Raw genomic sequence first — 13,935 nt, forward strand, 5'->3', positions numbered from 1 at the left:
TGGGCTGAATTCTTCTCTGCTGAATTCTTCTCTCCTGAATTCTTCATTTAGTGGAGCTGCAACTCCCACTGTTGCAGAAAGGATTTGTTCGCCATACAAAAATAGGAATGTGGTCCTGGGAGTTTAATTATTCCTACAATAAAATTCCTGTTTTATTAAATATAAATAGGTATGCCTAGTTATGTTAGGGATTTTATAGTACTTAAATACCAATAATTATTCAAACAGATTTATTGAAAGTTAATGGCAATATTATAATAATGTCAGTATGTTTTATATGCAATAGTTGTTACACCTCATTAAACAGGTTGGTAAATGATCCATTGCTGTTTAATTAACATGCAATGACTGTGTTACTAAATCTTAAACTGTAAATTAAATCCTGATTTGAGACACTTAATTTTAAACTGTGATTGAAAACTTCTTTGGGCATGAGCCTCCAGAGCCCCTTTTATTTCTCACCGTTTCTTCCTGCCTTCCTTATATCTTACAATATATGTTTGGAACTGAAAAGTAGGCTGCTCTTAATTTGTGTGGTTGAACTTTTTCTTAATGGAGAAACGCATGCCTTTATGGGAGATGAACAAGTTTTGAAAGGAGAATAATTTTATTTCATATCTAGCTTTTTACGGATGGAAGATTACATTTTTTTTTTAATTTTTAGAAAAGGAAGTAACCTAAAGCCTTACAACATTGACTCATACTTGCATAGCAGAACACTGTGCAAGCTTGTCAAGCTTCATTCAGCTAATTCAGAATGAAACACCCATCTATTTACCCAAAGAAAAATCCATCATGCAGGTAGGTCTCTTCAAGCCTTATTGAACCAGCTCTATACAAAGAGCAACTTGATATTAAGTAGGCAGGGGTGGTTTCTCTGTATTTAATAAGGAGAATAAAATTCTGTCAAGGTTTATAAGTATTTCAAAAACATACAGAGTTGAGCTTCTCTGTGGCATACGTCGGAGTTTGTGTGATAGTGGACCAAAGAATAGCAATAAAATTTTGTTCTCCAGAAGCTATAAATTTTTACATCTTCTTTTGTGTTTTTTGGGTGCATTTTAGTGTACAAAAAACGCTTGTGTTAGGATTTGTATTTTGTGAAACTTGTCTCCATAGCTAGACTATGATCATTTTCAGTAATATCTTGGCTTCATATAATTTTTAAAATCTGAAGATTGGAAAACACTATTTTAATAATTTGAAATATTTTATATTACCTTGGCTCAGTGTGGTTATTTTCTCACAATTCTTTCAATATAAATAATGCAAGAAGATGCATACATTTTTACTTTAGAGTTTTTAAAATATTTTTGAAATATTGTCAGTGGAGCTTTTTGGATATACTTATATATAAGAATGCAGTCCTCTTCTGAATATTTGGATTAAGAAAAATAGAAGAAAATTATTACAGAATGATAGTTAGAACATTTTGTAGAGAAGCAGAGTAAAAACATTTATTTATTTATTTAGAGACAGAGTCTTGCTCTGTCGCCCAGGCTGGAGCACAATGGCATGATCTCGGCTCACTGCAACTTTTGCCTCCCGGATTCAAGCAATTCTCCTGCCTCAGCCTCCCAGGTAGCTGGAATTACAGGCACCCACCACCACGCTCACCTAATTTTTGTATTTTTGGTAGAGACAGGGTTTCACTATGTTGGACAGGCTGGTCTCGAACTCCTCACCTCAGGTTATCCACGCGCCCCTCGGTCTCCCAAAGTGTTGGGATTATAAGCGTGAGCCACCGCGCCTGGCCAAAAACCTTTTCTCATACAAAGTTTTAAACCTGAAAGCTAAAGATTTTCCAAGATTCCTTTTTCTTGAAAGTATTTGTGCATATTTGTTCATGCTGCTTAACAATTTTATATTGAAATCTTTGTGCATCCCCTCCGGCTGCCATCACTAGCCCACATTCCATCATGTCTCTCGGGTGGACATAGCTGTCTTCAAAAATGAGCTGAAGGATTGCTTACGTTTTATAGCTTTTCCTGTTCATCTATAAGAAATTAGCATCTTCCTCTTTGGGACTTCTTGCTGTCAAGATACTATACTGCTTGTGGCAACTTATGTATTTCTTTGGTTACCTTTCCCTAATTGACTCTAGTCAATTTGCAGACACAGCCTATTTTCTGTTCAGCTTGAATCATTAGCCCAAGTAGAGTGATGAACCCACAGTAAAGACTCTGGATTTTTATTGAATATTTACCACTCTGACACTACATGTAAACATTCAGAGGATTACCATGACTGCACTCTGCCTCTTAACTACTGCAGAGAATGAGGGGGTGGGCACCATATCCATGCCTCCCTCCATCTTCTTAATTAAAACCTTCTCCCAGGAGAAGGCTGCCATTGGTCTTTTTACGTTGCCATGATTCTGTAGGAGTCTCTGATACAAGGGATGTTTGACATCTCATCCATCATTATAGGGCAGGACTTTCTGCAGGTGGGCTCTGAAATCATCCCACTTGTGCCAAGAAAGGTCATAACATTGTTGAAATTAATAAATATTTATGAATCACAAATAGACTGCAATTTTGTATAAACTGAAATACATTACTTTATCAGAACATAAATAAAAGTGGTGTCAGGAAACTATGAACCCCCAAGGGTGTAATATTCAGGTAAGTATTTCTAAGGAAACTCCTTTCTGTGTATGCATTTCTCCAGCATGGAGAAATTATTACTACAGAAATGTGTTAATTTGAGTTTTCAATCATTTCAGTTTAAAATAAAACTGGGAATGGAATTTAAAAGCATAATTTTTATGTTAAAGTATAATCAAATTGCATTTATAAATGTATTTGTTTATTTTCTGTATCCACCAATAGAAGATAAGTTGAATGAGAATTAGATTTCTCATTGCTGAAACCTGTCTGCCTAGAATAACGTTTGCTCAGTAGATATATTTGGAATCCATGAAGATTTGTTTCTTTTTTTTTTATGGATTCTACTTAAAGATAAGATGTGTGTGATACTTTGCCTTTAAATAATAGGTTCACTTTATAACTTTTAATCCTACCGTGGCTCTGTATGATATGTAATTCAGATTTAATTAATCCAATTTTGCACATAGGGAAACATAAATATTAAGAAACTTGCCTAAATTAACATAAGCTATTGCTCACAGACCTAGCAATAAAGCAATGTGCTCTTACCTTCAATTCAAGGTCATCTCTATCTTACCAAGATACATAATTATAAAATTACTTATATTTGTAAAAATATGATTTGCTTATTTCTAATATCCAAATTATACAGCTTGGTGAAATTTTAGAGTTTAAACTTTAGCATAAAATTAGCTTGAGTTTAAATTTGGAGACAACAACAACAAAAAAAGATAAATTTGAGAGACACAATGAGTGTTTTCTAGACTTTCTCCTTTCCGATCCCTTAATTTATATATAAACACACACATACATATATGCACATATACATGAGTATCTATGAAGTATATATATATATATATATATATGTACACTTACCCTATTTTGTTAAATTCATTGGTTCATTAGCACTTTATTTTCTTTAAGCCATTTTTAAAGGGATGTACTGTACTTAAGGAAAGATGATATTAATTATCTACTTTCAAAGAGACTTCTTTTTTTTTTTGAGATGGAGTCTCACTCTGTCCCCCAGGCTGGAGTGCAGTGGCGCAATCTCAGCTCACTGCAAGCTCTGCCCCCCAGGTTCACACCATTCTCCCGCCTCAGCCTCTCAAGTAGCTGGGACTACAGGTGCCCGCCACCACACCCAGTTAATTTTTTTCTATTTTTAGTAGAGATGGTGTTTCACCGTGAGAGCCGGGATGGTCTCGATCTCCTGACGTCGTGATCTGCCTGCCTCGGCCTCCCAAAGTGCTGGGATTACAGGCGTGAGCCACCATGCCTCCACTCCATTAGCTCTGGATCTAGAGCACAATAAGGCATTGCAGAATCACAGTGTCTAAACTCTGTGTGGAAGAAGCAGTCACTTTAAACAAGCAGGATTTCTTTCCATCTTAGTTGTGTTGGAAATAGTCCCAAAGCTATGGAGCAGTCTAAATAATTTGCCAATATATTTACTGTGTGGATTTAATTGCATAAAATTTCACTTTAGCCAAATGGATTTTCTGAATCATAATTTAGTTTGGACTTCCTATCTTAAAAACATAGCTAGCAATTTCTGAAATTCTTAATGACTTGTCTGGTAGTCAAATTGTAAATAAAAGACATGTCTCCAGATGCTCACTCAGGTATTTGGGTAAATTGCTCCTTTCATGGAGCAACTCAAGTTGTTGAAAAGTAAAAGGCAATATTATATTTATATTGGCATAATTTCAGTACTCAGTACAACTCTCAGCCATCCAGTATATAATGCTTAGGAATTAGAGAAGAGCATAATCAATCTTACCCCAGTTCACTGGGGGATACAGAAATAGAATGTAAATATGAGGGAATAAAAACAAGAATAAATTGCTATTTGTACTTCCCTCTGTGTAACCATTAAATATCAAACTATATACAATATACTCTTTCACTCCTGACTTTTAGATTTCCGAGTCTAATAATGCTTAAGTATTTTTAAATAAGTATAACCTTAATAGCATTTTGGTAGGCTGCATAAATTATGCTTTCCTGACTCTGCCTGGCCTGCCTTGGTGGTGACTATGTTCCTGAAGCAAAAAATTAACCAAATAATATGGGTCATGTAGAACAGCATGGAGTACCAAATGGTCCCATCGCCAATCAACAGAAATAAATGCAATTTTAATTTAAAATTATTTATTTATTGCATATGAAAACAATTGATCTGATTCAATCCATTTTGTTTTTCTCATGATTGCTATCCTGTATAAATAGATTTATCGTTTCTGTTTGTTGATGAAAAGACAAGCTTATGCTGTCCATGTAACCTATATCTTACCAGTAGTAATTTCTGGACTGCCATATGTACAGGACACTTGGCTTATTTAAATTAGTTTCTCAAATAAATGCATAATATAAAATCCCAAATATTCTTATCTTTAGAAATCAATGTTTCTTTGAAAATATGAGTTTTTTCTGCATCCAGTCATTCATTATGAAAATATGATTTTATAGACTTTGGCTTCCCTAATTCTCACAATTGTTCTAGAAACATGGTTCCTTTCTTTTAGCTACACTGCTTCCAGAAGGTTTTTAAGAATAACTCAATAAACACGCAGTTTTCTTTACTTTTCCACTTTTTATACCCATCTCTAAGTCTTTCCATAATTGTAAGCACACATAAACTGTCCACACTTTAATACTAAACTGATTCATTTTCATAAAAATAGTGTCCCTTTAAGTTCATGGTTTTTCAACAAAAATAACAATAATCTTTGTTATAACACAAGGTATTTCTTTTAAAAAATCAATGTGGTTGCAAATAAAATATTAAATGCTGCAATACTGTCCCATTCTCTTTTCCCTTGTCCAAAATCACTCTTCTGGCTGCAAAGCTGTCAGCCACAGCATGACATCTGATAAAAATGAGTTCAACTCAGAATCTTGTCAGGTATAGCCCATGTTTTGTGTTCTCTAATTTCTAAAAAGAACAAACAAACCCAGAGCGTAGGAAAGTACTTAGATGGCTTCTAGGGAAGCTGTCATTTCCACTGCAGCTTTGTTCTTTACTGCGGATAGAGGCTGATACTATAAATTGCTGGAAGAACAGAGAAAAATAAAATAGCATCAGCAGCATGTTGATAAATGTCAAATGAAGGAAGAAGATACTAGACCATAAAGCAAATATGGGGGCTGATACAGAATGAGAAGATATTTGAAAATGTTAGTGAATATTCAGAGCTAAGATAAGTGTACAAATAGGGTAATGTATAGAAATGTTTCATTAAGTGAGAATTACACTTCATCATGTTTAGCACTCTGGTTATAACATTTCTAAATATTTGCCTAAAATATCTTATTTAGTCTACTGAGATAATGAAGACACAGCCAAAATATGTGTGTGAGTGTATGTGTGAGTCTCTCATTCCCTATATGGACTATGAATGGGAAAAATATATATAAAGTGTTGAATAATTTATAAGTATATATTTCCTACAAAATACTTGAGCACATATATACAAATATATGCACAAGGAATTTCATGACAATATTGCCAGTGGTATGAAAAAAATGTGTGTGTGTGTGTGTGTGTCTATGTATGTGAGTATGTATGTGTACGAGAGAGAAAGGATAACAATATCATAAATGGAAAACTGTGCAGCAATTAAAATAAATAAATTAGGTTATGATTTAGAAATATATTAATTGCATATTGTTAAATAAAATAGCAAGCTACAGAACAGTATGAAGAGTCCAGTCCCAATTTGTTAAAACATCAAAACAAAATTGTAGTTGAACATATAAGATTTATATTTCTACGCACAGAAAAGTAATTTTAAAGGATAATAAATGTAGAACTATTAAGCACGAAGAAAAGACGCAGAAGGGCTTACCCAGCTTACTATATACATATATATATATATAATTTAAATTTGTTAAACAAGCATGTTTTCTTGTTTAATTTAGACAAAAAAATTAAAAGTGCACACAGCATTCTCAGAGTAAGTGCATTGTTGGACAGTTTGGAAGTGAGAAGAATGTCAGACTTCCTAGTAGTCTATTTCATTTATATATCAGTACCTCTGGCCATTTTTAAAAGGTAATAAGTACATGGAGTTGATGGCTATAGTGACTTATTTACTCTTTTCTCTTTGCTTTGAAGTCAAGAAATATTTGTGCTCCCTTTTTCATGTGACTCCCCTCGGCCCACCCTGTTTCCACATAGTCTGTTATTAAAACAAGTTGGAATCACATAATAAAACCCTCAACAGTTGTCTCTTGACTTTCAACTCCATGATTAAAAGGAGACTGAAATTATAGTTTAGAGGAGTATCCAAAGTATGTACATGTGACATAGTTGCACAGAGTGCAGCAAAGTGTAGCTCCAAAGAAGACAGAATAAGTAAATGTTAAGTAAATTAGTTTAATCCAAGCAGATAAGAAAAAGGAATGTATTTAATTTATATTGAAGAAACAGTCAGTTGGTAGAAGGGGAAAAGGGGGTTTAGAGTATAACTGTAGAAGATTGGTTTCTACGGTGGCTCACGCTTGTAATCCCAGCACTTTGGGAGGCTGAGGTGCATGGATCACCTTAGGTCAGGAGTTCGAGACCAGCCTGGTCAACATGGTGAAACCTCATCTCTACTAAAAATACAAAAATTAGCTGGGCGTGGTGGCAGGTGCCTGTAATCCCAGCTGCTTGGGAGGCTGAGACAGGAGAATCACTTGAAGCCGGGAGGTGGAGGTTGCCATGAGCCGAGATTGCACCGCTGCACTCCAGCTGGGGCAATAGAGTGAGACTAAGTCTCAAATAAAAAAAAAAAAAGAAAGAAAAAAAAGAAAATTGGTTTCTGGATGTCTTCAGAAACTCATAAATATTGTGTCCCTTTTTCCCCCGAAATTTCCTAAATAACAAAAAGTGCAGCCATCAACAGTGCACAGGGATGTGGAACAATAATGAATGCTAGTTACTATTGTTAAGTTAAATTAAATTTGGCCTGTAACTGCCTCTGTACTTAATAAACTTTAACCTAACTTAATATGTAAACAAATAGCTACTTAACTTGGGAATATTTTCTTATAACAAGTAATTGAATTTTGGCCAATTACAGCAGCTAAGCTTTCAGCCAATCATAGGCTGCAAACTGATTGTACATGTCCAAATAATGTGAATGCAAAACATTAGCCAATTAGGCTATTTCTGTATGTCACATCCTTTTCTGTCTATAAAAGCCCGCTCGTGTTTCTGGGTGAAGCTCTCTGAAGCTTTACTGCTTCAGGGTACTGCCTAATTCATGAATTGTTTCTTTGTTCAAATAAACTCTGCTAAATTCAATTTATTGAAAATTTTTCTTTTAGATACTTGCATCAAAAATGAGTTTCAACATAGATCCTCAAGGACCCCCAGGAGCTGTGAGTGACCAAACAAAGGTACTCAAGAGGGTCCCTTGTGCCTATCGATCTCTTGCAGCAAATTCTCACTGTGGACAAGTTTTCTCTTTTATTTCAGCTCCATGGATTTGTGTTTTGAGCTGCTTGATTTTATTTAAGCATTGTTTTACTGGACTGGCTCAGGATTGAATTGGATTCGATAATTCACTGGATTAGATCCTGTTAGTGGCCTCAGGTAGCTACTTTTTGAAAATGGTTCATCCAAATCTAAGGAATCTGTGATTTTACTTAATGGGACACTTGGTAACTTAAAAAAATATATTCAAAGAGATTTATTCTGAGCTAAATGTGAAGACCATGACCCATAACACAGCCTCAGGAGGACCTCAAAAGTGCATCCAAGGTGGTTCAGTTACAGCTTGATTTTATACATTTTAGGGGGACAGAAGTTACAGGCAGACATCAATCAATACATGTGAGGTATACACTGGTTCAGTCTGGAAAGGTAGGACAATGAAGCAGGAGCTTACAGGTCATAGATGGATTCAAAGATCTGATTGGCAATTGGCTGAAAGAGTTAAGAATTTAACTCTGAAGACCTGGAAACAGTAGAAAGCAGTATAAGGGGTTGTGGAGACCAAGGTTCTTATTATGTTGACAAAGTCTCGTAGGTGGCTGCCCTTACAGGCAATAGATGGGAAATGTTTCCTATTCAGTCCTTTAAAAGGTACTAGACTCAGCTAGTCTCTTCAGGATCAGAAAAGCTCCTGGATAAAGAAGGAGATTCTCATCCAAATGTAAATTTCCCCCACAAGAGGCAGCTTTGCGGGATCATTTCAAAATAGGTCAAAGAAATATATTTTGGAGTAAAATATTTTTATTTATTTGAGAGCCTGCTGTCATTTTGTGACGTTTCTTTTTTTTTTTTTTGAACTTTTATTTTAATTTCAGGGGTACAAGTGCAGGTTCGTTACACAGGTAAACTTGTGTCATGAGGGTTTGTTGTACAGATTCTTTCATCACCCAGGTATTAAGCCTAGTACCCATTAGTTATTTTTCCTGATGCAGGTATTAAGCCTAGTACCCATTAATTATTTTTCCTGATCGTCTCCCTCATCCTGCCCTTCACTCTCTGTAAGTCTCCAATGTGTATTGTTCCAGGTGATGTATCCATGTGTTCTTATCATTTAGTTCCTAATTATGAGAACATGCAGTATTTAGTTTTCTGTCCCTGTGTTAGTTTGCTAAGGATAATGGCCTCCATCTCCATCACATGTACTTGCAAAAAACATGATCTTGTTCTTTTTTATGGCTACATAGTATTCCATGGTGTATATGTACCACGTTTTCTTTATCCAGTCTATGAGTGATGGGCATTTAGGTTGATTATGTATCTTTGCTATTAAGATACCAGTTAACCTTATGTGTTAACACAAAAATTATGGTCCTAGAATCTGTATATTTTTTGAGAAATGATTTAATCTTACTAAGAACAACTTAAATTTACAGTGGCCACAGTGGGGAAGTTTTAACCTAGATAAACCTGTTCATCTGTGAAGTGCATTAAGAAAGAAAATATCAAAAATGCCACAACATCAGTGGAATTAATTCTTTAGTTGGTACACATAGACATCTAAAAGATTAAATAAAACCGAGATTTCCTCTTTAAATAGTTTCTTAGAGAAGGCAAATTAAAAATCTTAAAAGTATTTTTTCATAAATATCAGTCAAAATCTTTAGCCATCTCGGCAGAAAATTTTGTTCCATTGGCCAGAAAAACAAGTAGAATCCAAATAGTCTTTAATAAATAATCGACCATGTGTTAATTATACCTGGTGCAGGAATACAATTTTAGAATGAGATCTGTAAGATCTTTTTCTGTCTATGTGTTTGTATATGTTTGTATGCATGATATATATGTGTAACATTTATCTCCTTAAGATATCACAAATTAGATTGTAAAATATCTGCATTTACATGGCTTTGATAAAAATAAGTACTTATAAAAATGAAGCATTCTCTTAGAACAAAAGACGACCTAATTCGAATGCTTTTCAAGTTCACATAAATTCAGTAATCTTTCGAAAGTAAGAATATTGTTGATTTGATTAAAACAGACATATCTCCAGAGTTTTTAGTATTAAATATTATACACTTGCATGGCATTTTCTACTTAGGTTCAATAGTAAAATAAGCTTAAGTTATCTCTATATTACAAAATTGGAAACCAGAAAAGTAACTTAAGATTATAGCTAGCTGTTTAATGTCTCATCTTTACATGCAATCCAAGCATAACTGTTAAAATAAGTCAGTTAAATAGATGTAAACAAGATAAAATTCCTATGTAAAAGATGTCCTTCCTACAGCAGAAGGTTTTAACATTCTTTTCATTAGAATGGAAAGATAAGGCTCAGGGAAATCTGTACAAACAAAAATCTAATTCTCAGGCCTATCCACAAAAAACAAAAAGCCTGAGTATAAAGATAAAGTTTTGATTCCTTTACAGTTTCTTATTAAAGAGATACTAAATATATTTGGTAATATTAGTAAACATGTCCTGTCCTACATTGACAAATTGTACAATGAGGAAGCACAGACTTCTGTAAAATACGATTCATAGATTTACCAATTGACAGATTGATGGTGTCACAGACAGTTCGCAATTGCTGTCTTCTTAGTGTTCACTGAAAATGAAGGTTGCTAAGAGTTAAACATTCTAATTAATATATGTAACTAAAATTGTTAGAAATAATGAGAAGCAATTCTGTGTGCAAGTATACAAAGAACGTAAGATGTGCTTTTGTTAAGAAAAAGCTATGAAGATATGAGGATGTTGTATTTTTCTTAAGAAAAAAAAAGTATTTTTTGCCCTAAAGAAAGATGAGTGGTTGCTCCGAAATAAGAAGAGAAAAAGTATAGGACAAAAACTGAATGAAAGACAAAGTTGTAGAAGATGTTTTGTAGATAAATCTTGTGAAATATGTTCCATTTGATCAAGCTGGCTAAAGATTAGAAGGGAATTGTTTATAAGATTTGTTTTCTAAAAGTTGAGAATTAATATCAAAAGTATACTACTGCAAAACTAGAATTTGGTCCTCTCTGTTAAAACAACAAAGTTTTCTTGTAGTATATTCTTAATATGAAATCATGAAAGATTTTTCTTTACCTTTTGGATAATTGGCCTGGGAAACCAAAATTTTTTGTGTTACTCAGATAATTTTCTGTGCTTCATGTTGTCTTTATTAAGTTTTGATCACATAAGAAAATGGAGTCATCTCTACTAAAAGAGCTAAAGTTTTTCTACAATGATAGAACTTTCTACTATTGCTCACAGCTGCCTGTGATGTATTTGATCAAGTGTTTTCAACATTTCGTATTTTTAACAAACTTTCCAAAATTAAGTTCTAAGTTAAATCTTTAACTTGACCCTGAATTAACTTGGGAATTTTCCAGATGGGCCCTTGGAATATCTCAAAAATATACCTCTATTTATAAAAAGAGAAATATTGAACTAATTCAGTTTACTTGATACATTAAATTAAATGTACACTATTTGAGTGTTGGATACACTAAAATCTCAGACTTCACCACTATGTAATTCATCTATGTAACCAAAAAACACTTGTACCACAAAAGCTATTGAAATTTTGTTTTAAGTAAGAAAAAGTTATATGGAAAACATTGTTAAATAAGTACTGCTAAAACCTTCTTTGAGTTGTATTTCTAAGAATGTGGGACGTGTCATTACTGCCTGTTTTATAAATTATATAAAATACATATAAATCTATTAGTCCTGGTATAACACTATCAGTGATAATTCTAGTTATATCTGAAAATAATATTCTAAGATTATTAACAGATACAAGCCATATGTCTTTGTCAATTGCATCATTATTTTAATGAACTCTCATCAGATCTTTAACCATGGCCATTTTAAGTCTTGTAATTCATGGACAGTTAATTGTTTACTCTGGTACTTTCCCAAACAACTATAAGCTGAAAGTGTTTTACCTTTAAGGATATTCATGGAAAAGACTCTCACAAGTACAGGTTTGTGATAAATTTAAGATCATACGATCTGACTAGGTAAGAATCCCCGGAACTCTAAAGAAGAAACTTACTGGTTCATAGAGCTTCTAACCTAATATTCAGCAGAACAAGAATTAATTAAATACCAAGGAAATTATTTGGCAGATTTTCATGCTGTGTCACCCAGTATTAAAATTTTTAAGAATTGCAGTTAGAATGAATTCCATTAAGATTGATCCCAGTCAAGTTACCTATAATAGCCTATTTTAACAACAGTGCAATGCACCTGATTTGTAAAAACAAATGTTGTATCTGAAATCATGTAAATTCAGTGTTAAGCATGGACTCATAGAGAGGCTGGACTGCTGCTTTTTCCTTCCTGAGTCCTTAAAGCTTCTATTATTAAAACCTATCACTCCAGGAGTCACCATGGAAGAGATAAAATAATTCACATTGTGAAAAAATATTGGTGAAGTTACTATTCCAAAACCACTAAAATGGTTTATGACCAATGTTTGGTTTGTCAAATCCATAATTCTTGTAAGAAAATAAAAACCTCAGATGATACATTTCCCGCGTCTGCTCAGTCATTTGAACAATTGCAGGTGGATTCCATTCAACTGTCACCTTTAATGTATATTTTCTGGGCGTATAAAAGCTTTCTCATGCATGAAGGTCAATACTATAACAGTAGCTATAATAAAAAGTTGTAAGAAAATGTGTTTAACTTATGGGACATTCCTGAAGAAATCTCCAGTGATAGAGGTACTTCTTCCACTGGACAAGTTGTAAACCAGTTAAATGAGGTATTACAAATGCAGTGGCACTTTACAAAGCTGACTGAACCAATTGGATTGCCTCGGTCAAAAGTATTAGCAATTGTTGGCAACCAAACTTACTCCCACTGGAAAGCACAGATTGACCCTTTATGAAATAGTTACTTCGAAGCCTATCCCTTTAGTAATAGAACCTCATGTAATTCTCACTCATAAATTTTGACATGACTCAATAGTGCGAGGCTTTGTTGCATTATACCAAAGCATAGTTTCGCCAGGTGAAATAAATCCTCTGTAACTCACCAATTGATGACAACCAGATCTTTCATGATCTAGAACCTGGAGACTGGATCTTTTGGAAAAAGCACACCAGGGAAAGACAGCCCTTGAATTCCACTGGAAGGGACCATAACAAATTCTTCTCGCAACAAAACTTCAGGGCGTCAAGTCTTGGATCCATATCTTTCAACTCTAAAGGGCCACTCCAGACTCCTGAAACTCTACATCTGTTAGAGATCTTAAGATAAAGCTGACCAAGGAAATTTTCCCCAGAAGCAGACGGCATTCAAGATGTGAACAGCTTTCCCAAGATTGCATATGAAAGCTGCTTTGCTGTCATGAAAGCCTTACCTTTTTTTAAATTTACTTTTCCTTTATTTTTTGTTGTTTGAGTCTGATATAATTTGGCGCTTTGTCCCCACCCAAATCTCATCTTGAGAGACGGTGGACTTTTAAGTTAAAGTTGAAATGAGTTAAGATTTCGGGTGACTGTTTGGAAGGCGTGATTGGTTTTGAAATGTGAGGACATGAGATTTGGCAGGGGCTAGGGGTGGAATAATATGGTTTGGTTCTGTGTCCCCACCCTAATCTCATCTTGAATTGTGCTCTCATGATTCCCATGTGTTATGGGAGAGACCCAGCAGGAGATAATTGAATCCTGGGGCTGACTTCCCTCATACTGCTCTCATGGCAGTGAGTAAATCTCATGAGCTCTGACGGTTTTATCAGGAGTTTCTGCTTTTGCATCTTCCTCATTCTCTCTGTGCCTGCTGCCATCAATGTAAGATGGGACTTGCTCCTCCTTGCCTTCTGCCATGATTGTGAGCCTTCCCCAGCCACATGGAACTGTAAGTCCAATTAGACCTTTCTTTGTAAATTGCCCAGTCTCGGGT

General features: G+C 34.5%; 1 long non-coding RNA gene across 1 annotated transcript in view; it reads left to right on the forward strand.

The window, feature by feature from the left end:
• Positions 1-713: 713 nt before the first annotated feature.
• The window catches only part of LOC134737441 (uncharacterized), a 37,941-nt gene continuing 24,719 nt past the window's right edge, over positions 714-13,935 (forward strand). Inside the window, exons 1-2 of the long non-coding RNA XR_010122341.1 lie at positions 714-801; positions 7,926-7,997. This is a non-coding gene — a long non-coding RNA (uncharacterized lncRNA). The remainder of the gene's footprint in view (positions 802-7,925; positions 7,998-13,935) is intronic.

This window comes from Symphalangus syndactylus, chromosome 8 (genome assembly GCF_028878055.3).
Source record: "Symphalangus syndactylus isolate Jambi chromosome 8, NHGRI_mSymSyn1-v2.1_pri, whole genome shotgun sequence".
Classification (NCBI taxonomy): domain Eukaryota; kingdom Metazoa; phylum Chordata; class Mammalia; order Primates; family Hylobatidae; genus Symphalangus; species Symphalangus syndactylus.